The sequence below is a fragment of the Rhincodon typus genome, chromosome 15, assembly GCF_021869965.1.
Source record: "Rhincodon typus isolate 14 chromosome 15, sRhiTyp1.1, whole genome shotgun sequence".
Taxonomy (NCBI): domain Eukaryota; kingdom Metazoa; phylum Chordata; class Chondrichthyes; order Orectolobiformes; family Rhincodontidae; genus Rhincodon; species Rhincodon typus.
Genome location: NC_063346.1, coordinates 59766239 through 59784077, shown reverse-complemented (window position 1 = coordinate 59784077; position 17839 = coordinate 59766239). Strand labels below are relative to the sequence as shown.

The 17839-nt window shown below is 42.0% G+C and overlaps 1 protein-coding gene across 1 annotated transcript in view; it reads right to left on the bottom strand.

The window, feature by feature from the left end:
• hydin (HYDIN axonemal central pair apparatus protein) overlaps window positions 1-17839 on the bottom strand; it is a 677137-nt gene that overhangs the window by 393082 nt on the left and 266216 nt on the right. The window lies entirely within an intron of this gene.

Below are 17839 nucleotides of genomic sequence, written 5' to 3'. Positions count from 1 at the left end.
CATCCCCGCCTCTTTGACCTGTCTGTCTCCTCTCCACCTATCTTCTCCTCTATCCATCTTCTATCCGCCTCGCCCTCTCTCCCTATTTATTTCAGAACCTCCTTCCCCTCCCCCATTTCTGAAGAAGGGTCTCGGCCCGAAAAGTCAGCTTTCCTGCTCCTCTGATGCTGCTTGGCCTGCTGTGTTCATCCTGCTCCACACCTTGTTATTTCAGTCAGCAAGTTATTTTTTTAAGAGTGCTGCTTGATAGCACTGTTGACAATTCCTTCCGTCACTTTGCTAATGATCTTGCACCCAACATCTTAGAACACATACAGTGTACGTTAATGCCTGAAAATCGGGCAGTCTGAAGGACCTCATTAGTATTATAACAACAATTCATGGGACATTGGCATCAATACAGGGGAAGGAGGGAGCTGCTTAGATGAAACAAGCTCCACCTGAATCATGCTGGGAGTCCTTGCGAATTGCATGACTAGGGCTATGGACATGACTTTAAACTAAATATTTGGAGAGTGGGTTCAGTTACATAGAAAATTATGCAAAGAGTTAAAGGGCGGGAAAAGGCTCAGGGAAGGTTAAAGTTTCCAGAACAAGTATTAGGAGAGAATATGGAAAAGATCAAGAATCTAACTTTCAGGCACAGCAGATAAGGAGATAACTATGAGAAGGGGATCAGTCAACGCAGGACTGAGGGTGTTATACTTAAATGCACGTAGTATACAAAACAACGTAAATCAGCTTGTAGTGCAGATTTAAACTTATGGGTACAATGTTGTGTGTATCACTGAAACGTGGCTGCAAGGGGATCAGGGCTGGGAGACATGCCCTATCGAAAGGACAGGCAGATGGACGGAGGGGGCAGGGTTGCCTTGTTAGCAAAGAAACAAATTAAATCGATAGCAAGAAGTGATATAGCCTTGCAAGGGGTAAAGGAACTGCAAAGGAGAAAAGACCATAATGGGAGTTGTGTACAGGCCTCCTAGCAGCAGTCAAGACATGGGGAAGTAAATAAATCAGGAGATAGAAAAGGCACGTAAGAAAGGCAGTGGTACAATCATCATGGGGGACATAAATATGCAGGTGGACTGGGAAAATCAGGTTGATAGCAGATCTCAAGAAAAGGAATTTGTGAAATATCTACGTAATGGTTTTTTGGAGCAGCTTGTGATACAGCCCACTATAGAACAGGCAATGTTGGATTTTGTCATGTGTTATGAGGCAGATTTGATTAGGGAGCTGAAGTGAAGGAACTCCTGAGGGGACAGTGTCTATAATATGATAGAATTCACCCTGCAGTTTTAGAAGGAGAAGCTTGAATCAGCTGAAATGGTATTACAATTAAGTAAGGGTTGGTAAGGATTAGGAAGCCTCTAAAATCCAGCAGAGGATAACTAAAAAAGCAAATATGAGGGTACGCTAGCTAGTAATATAAACAAAACTGTAAGTTTTATTAATATATGTAAGGTAAGAGAGAGGCAAGCATGGATACTGGACCACTGGAAAATGAGGCTGGAAAAGTAGTAATGGGGAACAAAGAAATGGCAGAGGTACTGAATAGTACTTTGCATTGGTTTCCACAGTGAAAAACACCAATCGTGTACCAGGACTTGAAAAGAGTCAGGGGGCAGAGGTGAACATAGTGGCCATCACTCAGGAGAAGGTTCTGCGGGAGCTGAAAGGACTGAAGGTGGAGAAATTACCCAGACAAGATGGAGTCTAACATAGAGTTCTTGAGGAGATAGATTAAGAGATGTAGAGGCATTGGTGATGATCTTTCAGGAATCACTGGAGTTAGGAAGGGTTCCAGGGGACTGGAAAGTGGCTAATGTAACACTCATTTTTGAAAAGGTGGGGGGAAGCAGAAGACAGGACATTATACGCCAGTTAGCCCCACCTCGGTCGCTGGAGGATTTTGGAGTGCATTATTATAGGTGAAATTGATGAGATTGCAGAGTACATGGAAGTACATGGTGCAGTGATTGTAATGAGGCCAGCCAACTGGACCTCATAGAATACGAGGTCTCAGATTAGGACTGTTAATCTGGTCTAATCAGGGATCCCTGTCTGAAAGATAAAAAGGGAAGTGTCAGAGGTACAAACACTCTGAGAGTTGACTCTGAAGAGATTCAAAGACCGTTCATGTGTAAATAAAGGCTGACTTGGTGACAGGATACCGGCCTCTGTGGAGTTATTGCATACGGTAAAATTGGGCTGAGTCATAATAGCCTTGTCAAGGGGAGGTCATGTCTGACAAATCTATTAGAATTCTTTGAGGAGGTAATGAGTTAGACAAAGGAAAGGTAGTGGACATGATCTATTTGGAATTCAGAAGGCCTTTAACGAGGTGCCATGCAGGAGGCTACTAAATAAGATAAACAGCCCATGGTGTTAAGGGCAAGGCACGGACATGGATAGAGGATTGACTGACAGCAGAGGCAGAGAATGGGGATAAAGGAGTGAAATCAGAAATGGCTGAAGACAGGTCTAGACCCGAAATGTCAGCTTTCCTGCTGTGTTCATCCAGCTCTACACCTTGTTATCTCAGCAGGTTTGACAGTGTCTTTGATGAGAAAGCAGAGTTAACGTTTTGGGTGCAGTGTTCTCAAAAAGGGTCACTGGACATGAAACATTAGCTCTGCTTTCGCTTCCTGGAAACTGCCAGACCTGCTGAGTTTTCCTGTGAATTTCTGCTTTTGTAACATAAAATAATGTTAAGTGAAAACACCATCCATTAAATTATTACTGCTGTGATAGAATGCAGAATCAATCTTTCCCACAAGCATTTTCAAAAACTTAGTCATACTATTTTGAAAGTCAGGAACCACAGATTCATACAACTTACAGCAGTCAAACAAGCCATCAAGCTCAGTGGTGACTCACCTTTACTCTGGAGCTACTTTAGCATTTTTGGTATTAGCTCAAAGTGGACAATAAATTCAACGTAAAAGGGCTTAAAACCGGCTGTGATTCACTATTGCTGTTCTGCAATATGACTGAAGATCAATTTCACTCCTATAAGATTTGTTTACAGTAATATGCTTTAATATGTAATATTATTGTTTAAATTCAGTTTGTCTGTTTCTTACTGAGATTCCCAACTCTGAAAGAATTTCTAATGTATGCAAGTAGATACAGGTGGCCACCAACCTCAAAAGAGAGCTCTCAAAAATTAAACTTCTTCTTGAAGAAACCACTGGCAATATGAATCAAGGGCTCTCAGAAATTATTAGCACAGTATCTTTTAATAAAAGCTGGAGGTTTTCTGAAGATTACCTGAGTCACAAATGAAAATAGGATAGAGCTGAGAAATAGATTACTCATCACTAGATATGATTGTAATTTTCTCAACTGACCCTATGTTCAAATAGGTCATAGACCTATACATTCTGTTCAAAGCAATTTTCCAACTTTTTACTGCTGGGGATGGATAATGCTCACTCAGACCAAAGGCTGCCAATTGAGAAGACAATGTGCACCTGCCCACGAGGATGATGGAAGGAGTGATGTTCAAGGATTTCAAAGAAAAATTAAATGGGTACTTGAAGGAAATAAACCTGCAGGACTACTGGATAGAGCAGAGATTGGGACTGATAAGAGAGATGACATACACTCAGTGAATGGCTGTCTCCTAGGCTGTAACAAATGTATGACATTTTAACTATTTATGATCATGATTGGAAATTTCCCTTAATTTTCAATATGAAATTGGGGAGGGGAAGTGTGTATGGTGTACACATTATGTTAGTGATATGGGATGCTCCAAAAGCAGAAAATACAGAAACTTTTGGCTAATGAGATTGACAAGGAGGACAAGATTATGCTATAGAACCCAGAAAGCTCAATGCTGCCATTCACTTTAGGTCGTGCTAGGGTTATAATTATATTGGTTAAAATAAATCTACTTTAATAGATAGAGTGAAATTTGAAGGATGTTAATTAATATTGAAATGAGAAAAGGTACACTGCAAGATTGTAATATATTGGGTTATCTCAAAGTGAGTGTCATTAATACAAACTAAATAAAAGCCAAATAAATGTTGTTTTATAACCTTTATTAGAATCATGGAACCATACAGGACAGAACAGGCCCTTCAGCCGATCAAGTAGTCATTGGGGACTCCATAGTTAGGGGGACAGATAGGAGATTCTGTGGGAACGAGAGAGACTCGCGGTTGGTGTGTTGCCTCCCAGGTGCCAGGGTCCGTGATGTCTCGGATCGTGTTTTCGGGATCCTTAAGGGGGAGGGGGAGCAGCCCCAAGTCGTGGTCCACATAGGCACCAACGACATAGGTAGGAAAAGGGATGGGGACGTAAGGCAGAAATTCAAGGAGCTAGGGTGGAAGCTTAGAGCTAGAACAAACAGAGTTGTTATCTCTGGTTTGTTACCCGTGCCACGTGCTAGCGAGGCGAGGAATAGGGAGAGAGAGCAGTTGAACACGTGGCTACAGGGATGGTGCAGGAGGGAGGGATTCAGATACCTGGATAATTGGGGCTCATTCTGGGGTAGGTGGGACCTCTACAAACGGGATGGTCTACACCTGAACCAGAGGGGTACCAATATCCTGGGGGGGAAATTTGCTAATGCTCTTCGGGAGGGTTTAAACTAATTCAACAGGGGGGTGGGAACCTGAATTGTAGCTCCAGTGTACAGGAGGTTGAGAGTAGTGAGGTCATAAATAAGGTTTCAAGGTTGCAGGAGTGGAGGCAGGAAGGTGGTTTGAAGTGTGTCTACTTCAATGCCAGGAGCATCCGGAATAAGGTGGGTGAACTTGCAGCATGGGTTGGTACCTGGGACTTCGATGTTGTGGCCATTTCGGAGGCATGGATAGAGCAGGGACAGGAATGGTTGTTGCAGGTTCCGGGGTTTAGATGTTTCAGTAAGATCAGGGAAGGTGGTAAAAGAGGGGGAGGTGTGGCATTGTTAGTCAAGGACAGTATTACGGTGGCAGAAAGGACGTTTGATGACAACTCGTCTACTGAGGTAGTATGGGCTGAGGTTAGAACCAGGAAAGGAGAGGTCACCCTGTTGGGAGTTTTCTATAGGCCTCCGAAAAGTTCCAGAGATGTAGAGGAAAAGATTGCAAAGATGATTCTGGATAGGAGCGAAAGTAACAGGGTAGTTGTTATGGGGGACTTTAACTTTCCAAATATTGACTGGAAGCGCTATAGTTCGAGTACTTCAGATGGGTCAGTTGTTGTCCAATGTGTGCAGGAGGGTTTCCTGACACAGTATGTAGATAGGCCAACAAGAGGCAAGGCCACATTGGATTTGGTACTGGGTAATGAACCAGGCCAGGTGTTAGATTTGGAGGTAGGAGAGCACTTTGGTGATAGTGACCACAATTCGGTTACGTTTACTTTAGCGATGGAAAGGGATCGGTATATAAAGCAGGGCAAGAGTTATAGCTGGGGGAAAGGCAATTATGAGGCAATGAGGCAAGATTTAGGATGCATAGGATGGAGAAGGAAACTGCAGGGGCTGGGCACAATTGAAATGTGGAGCTTGTTCAAGGAACAGCTACTGCGTGTCCTTGAGAAGTATGTACCTGTCAGGCAGGGAGGAAGTGGTCGAGCGAGGGAACCGTGGTTTACTAAAGAAGTTGAATCTCTTGTCAAGAGGAAGAAGGAGGCTTATGTAGAGATGAGGCGTGAAGGCTCAGTGAGGGCGCTTGAGAGTTACAAGTTAGCCAGGAAGGACCTAAAGAGAGAGCTAAGAAGAGCCAGGAGGGGACATGAGAAGTCTTTAGCAGGTAGGATCAAGGAAAACCCTAAAGCTTTCCATAGGTATGTCAGGAATAAAAGAATGACTAGAGTAAGATTGGGGCCGGTCAAGAACAGTAGTGGGAAGTTGTGCGTGGAGTCCGAAGAGATAGGAGAGGTGCTAAATGAATATTTTTTGTCAGTATTCACACAGGAAAAAGACAATGTAGTCGAGGAGATTACTGAGATACAGTCTATTAGACTAGACGGGATTGAGGTTCATAAGGAGGAGGTGTTAGCAATTCTGGAAGGTGTGAAAATAGATAAGTCCCCTGGGCCGGATGGGATTTATCCTAGGATTCTCTGGGAAGCTAGAGAGGAGATTGCAGAGCCTTTGGCTTTGATCTTTATCTCGTCATTGTCTTCAGGAATAGTGCCAGAAGACTGGAGACTAGCAAATGTTGTCCCCTTGTTCAAGAAGGGGAGTAGAGACAACCCTGGTAATTATAGACCAGTGAGCCTTACTTCGGTTGTGGGTAAAGTGTTGGAAAGGATTATAAGAGATAGGATTTATAATCATCTAGAAAGGAATAATTTGATTAGGGATAGTCAACACGGTTTTGTGAAGGGTAGGTCGTGCCTCACAAACCTTATTGAGTTCATCCAGAAGGTGACCAAACAGGTGGATGAGGGTAAAGCGGTTGATGTGGTGTATATGGATTTCAGTAAAGCGTTTGATAAGGTTCTCCATGGTAGGCTATTGCAGAAAATACGGAGGCATGGGATTGAGGGTGATTTAGCGGTTTGGATCAGAAATTGGCTAGCTGTAAGAAGACAGAGGGTGGTGATTGATGGGAAATGTTCATCCTGGAGTTCAGTTACTAGTGGTGTACCTCAAGGATCTGTTTTGGGGCCACTGCTGTTTGTCATTTTTATAAATGACCTGGATGAGGGCGTAGAAGGATGCGTTAGTAAATTTGCGGATGACACCAAAGTCGGTGGAGTTGTGGATAGTGCGGAAGGATGTTGCAGGTTACAGAGGGACATAGATAAGCTGCAGAGCTGGGCTGAGAGGTGGCAAATGGAGTTTAATGCGGAAAAGTGTGAGGTGATTCACTTTGGAAGGAGTAACAGGAATACAGAGTACTGGGCTAATGGTAAGATTCTTGGTAGTGTGGATGAACAGAAAGATCTCGGTGTCCATGTGCATAGATCACTGAAAGTTGCCACCCAGGTTGATAGCGTTGTTAAGAAGGCGTACAGCATGTTAGGTTTTATTGGTAGAGGGATTGAATTTCGGAGCCATGAGGTCATGTTGCAGCTGTACAAAACTCTGGTGCGGCCGCACTTGGAGTATTGCGTACAGTTCTGGTCACCGCATTATAGGAAGGATGTGGAAGCATTGGAAAGGGTACAGAGGAGATTTACCAGGATGTTGCCTGGTATGGAGGGAAGGTCTTATGAGGAAAGGCTGAGGGTTTTGAGGCTGTTTTCGTTAGATAGAAGAAGGTTAAGAGGTGACTTGATAGAGACATACAAGATGATCAGAGGATTAGATAGGGTGGACAGTGGGAGCCTTTTTCCTCGGATGGTGATGGCTAGCACGAGGGGACATAGCTTTAAATTGAGGGGTGATAGATATAGGACAGATGTCAGAGGTAGGTTCTTTACTCAGAGAGTAGTAAGGGCGTAGAATGCCCTGCCTGAAAAAATAGTAGACTTGCCCACTTTAAGGGCATTTAAATGGTCATTGGATAAACATATGGATGATAATGGAATAGTTTAGGTTACAGGTCGGCGCAACATCGAGGGCCGAAGGGCCTGTACTGCGCTGTAATGTTCTATGTTCTATGTAAGTCTGGTCTGCCAAAAATATACCACTACCTACACTAGACCCACTTTAGTGACGACATATTTTACACAGATAAAATATTTTGTATTATCTGTCTGAAATTGGCTTCTTCGGACTTCTTTGTATATTCATAAGATAGAAACAGTTATGAAGTGTTAAAATAGTTAAGAATCTCTCAACTTGTGTGGTGAGTGATAATCAGGTTATTGAATGACTAGCAACAGATGTAACATCTGGCAAAGATCCAAAAGTCCAGTTACGAATGCAGTTACTTAGTGTAAGATTCTTTTACTTTTGGTTCCATTTCAGTAAATTCTGAACGTAGCTATGGCTACATCCCAGCATTCATATTAAAGACAAATACTCCAGAATAAGCAAGCTGTTCCAATGAGGCTACAACACTGGCACCTACCCAACAATGTAGAGAATTGTCCATGTATGTCTGTCCACAAAATTCAAGATAAATCTAATCCAACCAATTAGTGCCATCTCAATCTACAAAAATATGGAAGGCTTTCTAGACAGTACATTCAAGCAGAGCTAACTCACCCATAAACTCCTCATTGATGTTCTGTTCGGTTTTGTTACGGCATCTTGTCTCTCAACCTCATTAAAGCCTATATCAGTCATGAATAGTAGAACTGAATTGGACAGACAGAATGATGGTGACTTCCCTTGACATCAAGGCAGCATCAGAGTAACTGTGGCATGAAAGAGACCTCGGTGGTGGGGGAGGGTGGGGTCATTGTTTAGCTCGGTTAACCAGATAACCAGAATTTGTTGCAGAATAAAGCCAGCAGCAAGGGTACAATTCTTGTAACTGTGGTGATGGTTATTTACAGAGCTCTGAGTGCTCACATTTCCTCACATTTGAGGAGTGGTTATCCTCAGAGATACCTACAGCTCCTTAAGTGCCAGTCCATATTGCTTCCATCTCTCACTCTCCTTTCACCACTGAACACTTATTGCACCTGCCAACTTTCTGTTTTCTTACTGTTTTAACTTTTTTCACAAGAACTACGTCTTTCATCATCTAAACTCTCACTACTCCACTTTTACAACTCTGTTGCTTTCACGATGCAGTAATCAAATTCCCTGCCGCCCCAAATCTTTTCCTATTTTTTAAACCATTCATGCTATGTGGGCATCACTGACAAGGTCAGCAATTTTTGGCCAATCTTTCTAAAACTTTGCTCCAGCTTTTGTTAAAGATTGGCAATATAATTCCAAAACAGGATGGTACGTAGTTTGAAGGGATATTTGTCGGTAGTGGGGTTTCTGTAAACCTTTTGTCCTGATCCTTGCATGTAGTACGTCACTGGACCAGTAATCCAGTACCCAGGATAATGTTCTGGAGACACGGGTTCTAATACTATCATGGCAGTTTCTGAAATTTGAATTCAATAAAATCTGGAATTAAAACTAGTTTAAAGGCAACTTTGTAAGTATTGTTCTGTCCATAAAAATGGCTCCGAGCTTCCAGTTGCCTGCCACTTCAACACACCAACATTTCTGCTGTGGACTTGCTGCACTGTTCCAGTGTGCCTCAGCATTTTCTCATTTTCTCTTAGGGATCCTGCAGCCTCTAGGACTCAATATCAAATTCAAAAACTTTAGAGCCTGATTCTGTGCTTCCATGTTTTTTACCCATCCCCACACCCTGATCCTGTCATGAAATGGTTGTTTTTAGCAACAGCCAACCATTCTCACTCACTCGTAGTTCTCTTATTACGTGACGTGGGCTGCATTCAGCACTGCTGACCCATTCTCTCATACTCTGAGCTCTCATTATCGCTTATTCAGTTCCTCTTCTATCTTGGCCTACTATCAATAATCCCCTCATCTGCCTACCCCTTACATATCTCTCTCTCTCTCTATCTTGGCTCAGGTTCCACCTATCTGCTCATCTCCTCCTCAACTCCCTGTCCCCACTCAACCTCATCTTTAACGTAAATACACATTTTCCTAGTTGATATCAGTTCTGATCAAGAGTCATCAGACTCGAAACATAACTCTGCTTTCTCCCCTCAGATGCTGCCAGACCTGCCGAGTTTCGCCAGCAATTTCTGTTTTTGTTTTAGACCTCCAACATTCGCAGTTATTTGTTTTAGTTTGTATTAATGTAACCTTTGCCAATTGTCATAAAAAACCCATCTGGTACATTAATGTCCTTCAGTGAAGGAAAACTGCATTCTTTACCTGATCTGGTCTACATACGACACCAAACGCACAGTCATGCATTTGACTCCTAACTTCATTCTGAAATGATCTAGAAAGCCAATCTATTCAAGTTTAACTGGGGATGGGCAGCAAATGTTGGTCTTGCCGATGACATCCATCAACCCATACAATAATTTTTATTTTAAATAAAAAGGACAGCCACAGCAAAAATGAAATAATATAAAGATATCTGGGGTAGCTAAACAGACCAACCACATGCAATGATACAAGAAATGAATTAGGTAATTATTAATTATTCATATATAATGATCCCTGGATTAGGTCATTATCAGCAAAATCTTTTAAACAGAAGTCAAGTCAAGCAATGAAGAACAATAAACTTAGGTTTTAGGTAACTGAGCCAAAGCTCTGATAAATAAAGCTCAACCTGGATAAGTGCAAAATAATTAGTATGGAAGCAAGAAAGCAAAAGAAGGGCATGCAATAAATTGAACAGGCCACGGCCATGAAAAAAAACACTGGGTTATTATGAATACATCGATCAAACTGTCAGTAAAGTGCTTGGCTGTTGAAAACATGAAATAGATAGGTTGTTATTATCAAAGAGATAGACTGCAAATCAAAAGAGATTGCAGTGGTGTTGAATATGATTTTGGTCAGGCTCATTTGGACTTCTTCATGCAATTCTCCCACAAAATAACTGAATCTATTTTTAATATTTGGAGTTAGAGTCAAAAAGTATAATTCCAAGTAGAAGAAATTAATTTCATAGAAAGTACACGAAAGCTGGTGTTAACCTTTCTTGAAAAAGAGAATTTTGGGTGCCTATGCAAAGCTATAGAAGGAGCTGGCAAAGTTAATTAGGAGGAATGGTTCATAATATCTAAGCATTCAAGGGAGTGAAGTATAACACAGGCAATATGCAAAATGGATGCTATCAAACCTGTCAGCAGTAGTATGTCACGCAAGATGTTAACTTCTATTTGAACTGAATACAGGATGGGATATATCATAGACAGAGTTGTGAAGCCATCCCTTTTACATTTCCACCAAACTCAAATGACAATCCAATTATTTAGGGGTATAAACTCCAAACTAAGAATAAGAGGATAAAGCAGGATAAACTACTTCAACTGAAGGGTATTGGATTGTCAAATAAGATTAGGTTATTGTATTGCACAGATTAAATGGATTTAAGGAAAAGATTTAAATGCTTCTGGAGAAAGGTGGGATTTAAGGACAAACTTAAATTCCTAAGCACCCACTGGCAGTAAAGCCTCACCCACGGTTAGCTGGTATGTTCTGGCAGTGGGACTGGTTCCTCTTCTTAACTGAATTCAGAAAAAATAGGCCACGGGTAATCCAGTAATTGAACAATCGGATACCTTCAAAGAGAAGATGGTTCTGATATAGAGTATTAGAGACATTTCAAGAAGAGGAAAACCGTGGGAAGAGAACAGACAGGTGATGGTGGCAGACTAGATAAACTGGTGAAATGGGTAGATTCATGGCAGATAAAAAATATAATAGAGAAGGCTGAAATGGTGTATTCTTATTCCAGGTGATGATCACACCTGTTGAGACAGATTCCTCAGATTTGCTCACTGATCAGGGAAAGGAGGGTATGCTTTAGAGTGATGCAAGTAAACGGACCCAGAAGACAGAAGTGCAGGAACTTCAACCTTCGCGGTTGTCTAACAGACCTGAAAATCTTTCAGCTTGTTTGGATGAGAATGCAGTCTGCAAGGTGGATGAGCACCGGTACTGGGGAAAGTGGGGATTGTACCACAGAGACAATCGTCACCTGAACCACACGGGAACCAACGCTCTTATAAGACACACAAGAGGGTTTAAATTAAATGGTGGAAGCAAGTGAGTAAATCTAGGAAAATGTAAAGCAAAGAACAGAGACAAGACAAAAGAGAAAGGTATTAATATAGGAAATGATAAACAGGCCATGAAAGGAAGGGATAAAGAGTATAAATCTGAGTAAATCGAGATAAGGATAAAGCCGCAAAATTAATAAAGAAACAAAAATAAAGGCTCCGTTTTTGAATGCACACAGTGTCAAAATAAAACAGATAAATCAATAGTGCAATTAGAAATAAATATGATTTGATAATTGTTAGAAAGACATGGCTGCAGGATGTCACATATTGGGACCTGAATATTCAAAGGCACATGACATTTACGAAGCTAGGAAAAAGTGGTGGGTAGCTTTGTAGATTAATTCTGGCATTAACACAATAAAGAGGGATGACCTCTGTTCAAGAAGGTAGGATACAGAAGCAGTTCAGATAAAGATGAGAAATGATAGAGGAAATAAGTGACTTGAGATAGTGGTGTACAGAACCCTGAATAATAATCACACTGTGGGATCTATTATAAAGGAAGAAATAATGGAAGCTTGTCAGAAAATTACATCAATAATTGTGGGAGACTTTAATTTGTGAAAAGTAGATGCTCAATAGTTGCCAAGGTGAAAAGTTCATAGATGTCATGTTTTGGATCAATTCGTAGAACAGCGCATTCTGGAGCCAACCAGACAGCAGACTATTCTAAACATTTGCAATTGTGCAACAAGCTGGTTAGTTAATGACTTCATAGTAAAGGCAGCCATAGGTAGCAAAAACCATAATATGGTTGAAATTTACATTCAGTTTGAGGGAAAGAAAAGTGGATCTAAGAATAATATTCTGAACTTAAATAAGGATAATTATGAGGCCATGAAAGAAGAGCTAGTGAAACTGAACTGGCAAATTAGGATAAAGGATAGGTCACTAGAGATGCAGAGGCAGACATTCAAGGGAACATTTCAAAATACAAAGAATAAATACTTTCCGATTAGGAAGAAAAATTCCAAGGGGAAGAGCCACTATCTGTGGTTAGCTAAAAATGTTAAATATTGTGTCAAAATATCTTAGCACCAAGTACCCAGGTTCAATTCCAGCCTCGGGTGCGTGTCTGTGTGGAGTTTGCATGTTCTCTCTATGCCTGCGTGGGATTTCTGCCAGGTGCTTCAGTTTTCTCCCACAGTGCAAAGATGTGCAGAGTCGGTGGATTAGCCATAGCAAATGTGGGGTTGAGGAGATAGAGTGGAGGAGAGGAGGGAAGATGCATGGATCTTGGTGGGACGCTCTTCATAGGGCCAGTGCAGGCTCAGGGGGATGAATGGCCTCTATCTGCACTATAGAGATTCTATGATTCTGATAGTAAAGGATTGGCGAAGGATTGAGTTCAGCCCATATGGAGCAGGCAAGGTAAGCTCCTCACTGAACAGGTACTAAATGAGTACATGATTCTGAATTAAAGAAAAAGTAAATAATTATACAAAGCTGGGTGACAGGTGAGACAATTGAACAGAATATTAAAAAAACTAAAAAAATTAATAAGAATGGAAAAATTACAGCATGTGACAAAGTTAGCTAGAAATATAAAAACAGATATGGAGGGCAGAATCTTTCCAGCACCCAATGACTGGCCAATAGTAGGTCAGGTGGTACAATATTGTGACATCAAGAAAACAAGATGCTCACATAAAGAACAAAAGTCTAATTTTCCACCAAATGTTTTAACCGTGAAACAAGAATGTTGCTAATGAGTGGCAAGGGGCCTATTTGCTTGCATTTACATCTCATTATTACCTAACCTTCCCTCACATACATGTAAATTGCTATTCTTCCATTCAACAGAGAGAAATCAGACAGCAATAATTCTCTACATGAAAGTCTGAGCTCCAACTCAGCACTTGCTTCTTAAGGATCCATTTTGACCTCAGGGCACACTCCAAAAGCAGCAACCACCTGCTCCTACCTGTGGAGATTGGCATCAGACTCATCACATCTTCATAACACATCTTTGATTCACTTATGATACAGTTCATTACTTCAATACTGCATTGATGCCTTTCAATGTAATGCAATGCTGATTCTGTTGCTCGACCACTTTGCGTGCAGGGACAGGCAAACATCTCATATAATCACAGAATCCACAGAATCCCTGCAGCATGGAATCAGACCATTTGGCCATCAAGTCCACACTGATCCTCCAAACAGCATCCCACCAGACCTTCCCTCCTCTCCCCACCACCATCCGTGTAACCCTGCATTTCGCATGGCTAATCCATGTAGCTTGCACATCCCTGGACACTATGGGCAATTTAGCATGGCCAATCCACCTAACCTGCACATCTTTGGACTGTGGGATGAAGCCCATGCAGATCAGGGGAGATTGTGCAAACTTCACACATACAGTTGACCAAGGGTGGAATCGAACCCAGATCCCTGGCAGCAGTGCTAACCACTGAGCCACTGTGCTGCCCAGTGCTTCTCATGCATCATAACAGAGTGCATCTCTGAACTCTTAGCTTGCTGTCAGTGCTTACTTACTTACTTGGTGCTTATTTGGACGCTCACAATATCCTCGGCTTGCCTTTTTTGTGCATTAGCACCTCGTTCGGAACTTGCAACTTCACAATACTTGTCTTGCCTTGCCTTGCCTTTTAGCACAAACCCAAAGTCAGTTAGTCATGTTTGTCAACAATAATCAGTCAAATGGGCAGACATATTGCTATGTAGCAACATAAAAAAGAGGAGTAGGAGTAGACCATTCAGTTCTTTCAGCCTACTCAGCCATTCATTATGATTATGGCCGATCATTCAACTCAACAGCCTGTTCCTGCTTTCCTCCCCATTTCCTTTGATCATTTAGCCCCAAGGGCTATACACAATTCCTTCTTGAGATCAGACAATATTTTGCACTCGACTGCTTTCCGTGGTAGTGAATTCCACAAGCTCACCACTCTCTAGGTAAAGAAACATCCCCTTATCACAGTCCAAATGGCTTACCCCAGACCTTAAGACTGTGACCCCTGGTTCTGGATTCCCCATCAACAACAACATCCTTCCCATATATATATGGCAGCATATTCCATCAATGTTATTAGCTGCACCATGTGTCAGCAGTACCAGTCCAGGGAGTAGTCCAGTTAGTCGGCGAGCTGGACAGATATCAGTCAGGAGTCCGGTCATTCATCAGTTGGGGCTGTCATTCAAAATCACCTAGGGAGCTGAAGTTGGAGTTGTAACCTGAAGGGGTGGGTGTCTATCCTGTCCCAATGGCTGTCAAAGTGACAGGTGTACGAGATTTTTATGCAATTGGTTGTTTCCAAGGATCCACTGGGAACTTGTCTAAGATATCAACATATAATTTACATCAGATCACACTGCTTTATGTCATTTCTGCATGATGAGTTCAGTGCTGCAGCCCAGACAGTAAGTTTTGCCAATATAGTTCATTTCCCCAAGGTGTGGGGTATTATGAACTGTACACATGCCACACTGAGTGCTATATCATAACGCAGAAGACTTTTTGTCATTCATATAAATCATTTGGATGAGAACACAGGAGGTATGGTTAGTAATTTTGCAGATGACACCAACATTGGAGGTGTAGTGGACAGCGAAGAAGGTTACCTCAGAATAAAATGGGATCTTGGTCAGATGGGCCAATGGGCCGAGGAGTGGCAGATGGAGTTCAATTTAGATAAATATGAGGTGCTGCATTGGGAAAGGCAAATCAGGGCAGGAGTTATACACTTAATGGTAAGATCCTGGGGAGCGTTGCTGAACAAATTAACCTTGGAGTACAGGTTCATGGTTCCTTGAAAGTGGAGTCGCAGTAGGTAGGATAGTCAAGAAGGCGTTTGGCATGCTTGCCTTTATTGGACAGAGCATTGAGTATAGCATTTGGGAGGTTATGTTGCTGCTGCACAGGGAATTTTGGCCATTATTAGAATACTGTGTGCAATTCTGGTCACCGTGCTATAGGAAGAATGTTGTGAAAGTAGAAAGGGTTCAGAAAAGATTTACAAGGATGTTGGAGGGTTTGAGCTATAGGGAAAGGCTGAATAGGCTGGAGCGATTTTCTCTGGAGGCTGAGGGGTGACCTTACAGAGGTTTATAAAATTATGAGGGGCATGGATAGGGTGAATAGATAAGGTTTTTTCCCCCTGGGCTGGGGGAATCCAAAACTAGAGGGCATTAGGTTTAAGGTGAGAAGGGAATGATTTAAAAGGGACCTAAGGGGCAAGTTTTTCACACAGAGGGTGGTGCCTGAATGGAATGAACTGCCAGAGGAAATGGTAGACGCTGGTACAATTACAACATTTATAAGGCATCTGGATGGGAATATGGATAGGAAGGGTTTAGAGGGATATGGGCCAAATGTTGGCAAATTTTTGGGACTAGATTTATCTAGGATATCTGGTTGGCATGGATAAGTTGATCCAAAGGATCTGTTTCCATGCCGTACATCTTTATGGCTCTGTGACTTCCACAACACAAAAGACTTTCAATCAGTAAAAAGTCACCTGTGATCATCTCATGTACCATATCTCAGATGTCTGTACTAAATATCCTGGAAGCTGCCATGATGTCTATACCCCTGATAACTCTCAGCCTCCTAATTCAATTCAAGGACCAGATGCCTTGTAAGAATGGCTGCTGGGAGACAAGACCTACCCTCTACAACCACAGCTGATGGCATTGTTATAAACAATTCCTTGACTGAGGCTGAGCACAGATACAATGTAGCTCGTTCTTCGACATGGGCTATCATAGTACAGATAATAGATCTCCCGAAGGTGAAATGCTTGGGTTGGCTGGTGGAAACTTCAGACAGAGAGTGCCACAGAATCTTTGTATAATATGCTACATAACTAGACCAAGCAGAGGAGATTAGATGAATTCTGAAGAACTAGAAGAACAGCATGCCTTCTGCGAAGAAAGATTACAACACTGAATAGGAGGAACATCAGTGTAATCAGGACTCCAGAAAAAGCAAGGCTTGATTTCCAGCACACTACCCCACTGAAAAATAACAAGTCTTGGGTCCTGATGGACTTCATCCAAGGGTATTAAAAGAAATGGCTATTGAGATAGTTAATGTGTCAATTCTCCAACCTTCCAAAATTCTATGGAACATTCTATTAAATTTGTAAATAGTGAATGTAACTCACTTGAATCAAAAAGAGAGGCAAAAAGCAGGAATTTACAGGCCAGTTGGCTTAACATTTGTCATTGGGGAGAAGCTATTATATAAAAGCTCTGAGAAACATTCAAGGTAATCATGTTTTTAAGAAGGTTAAATCAGGCAGAATATTACTACTTTTGTCCAAACTGAGTTGTGTCAAGGTCTTTAGAGGGATTCTCACCGCAAAGCTTCTCAAAAGTTCCTGCGGTATCTTACCTAACTACCTTCCCCAACATACCCTGATAAGCATCGATCATGTCTGTTTCAGGCCCCCTCTAACCACACACCATTTCCAAAACAACTCAACATTCGGCAGATATCTGCCAAAAGAGTGCCATCCCTTATGCCCATACCATCTTCGAGAAGCTGCCATGCACCCAGATAAGCATTGGCAATCCAGCATTGGCCCTCACCAAGAGCATAATAACACATCAGCCACAAAGCCACACTGCCCATCTTGACAGCCTATGATGGGCTTCTGCATCCAGTTTGCATCCACTGGAACTAAGTGTTCAATCATGTCCTGTCTGTCATCCACAAGGCAAGCTTCCTCTGGCTCATTGCCCTCATCTTCCTCCTCAGGCGACTGCTCCCATTCACCCAGTTCCTCAGCATCTACTACATTGCCTGCTCCAATTGTGCAAAACTCAGCATACCAGGATGGTACATCAACCCCTAGACTCAGAACAGACCTTCAGCAGCCCTCTCGCTTACCATGGCAGTGGTTGTAATACTTGCACCAACTTGGTGAAGGTACCATGCTAGCTGAGTGACCAACACATTCCATCCAAAATGGAGTGCCTGCTTCCAACTTCCCAACCCAGACCCACATCAAACATTCCACTTTCTGTTGGACTGAATATGTGAATTTTAAAAAAAGGATTAAAAGCCATTGAGAGACGCGCTAAACTTTCTTCAAGATTTCCTATTTCCCCCAACTCTCAACATGTCTCTGAACTAATATGGGGCTGAGGTGGGAATTCAATCCCTCCTATTCCACTTGGTAGCACCTGGGATTTGCATGTTGCAAGTACTTTATCGATAAGTGTCCTGAATAAAATGCAAACATCT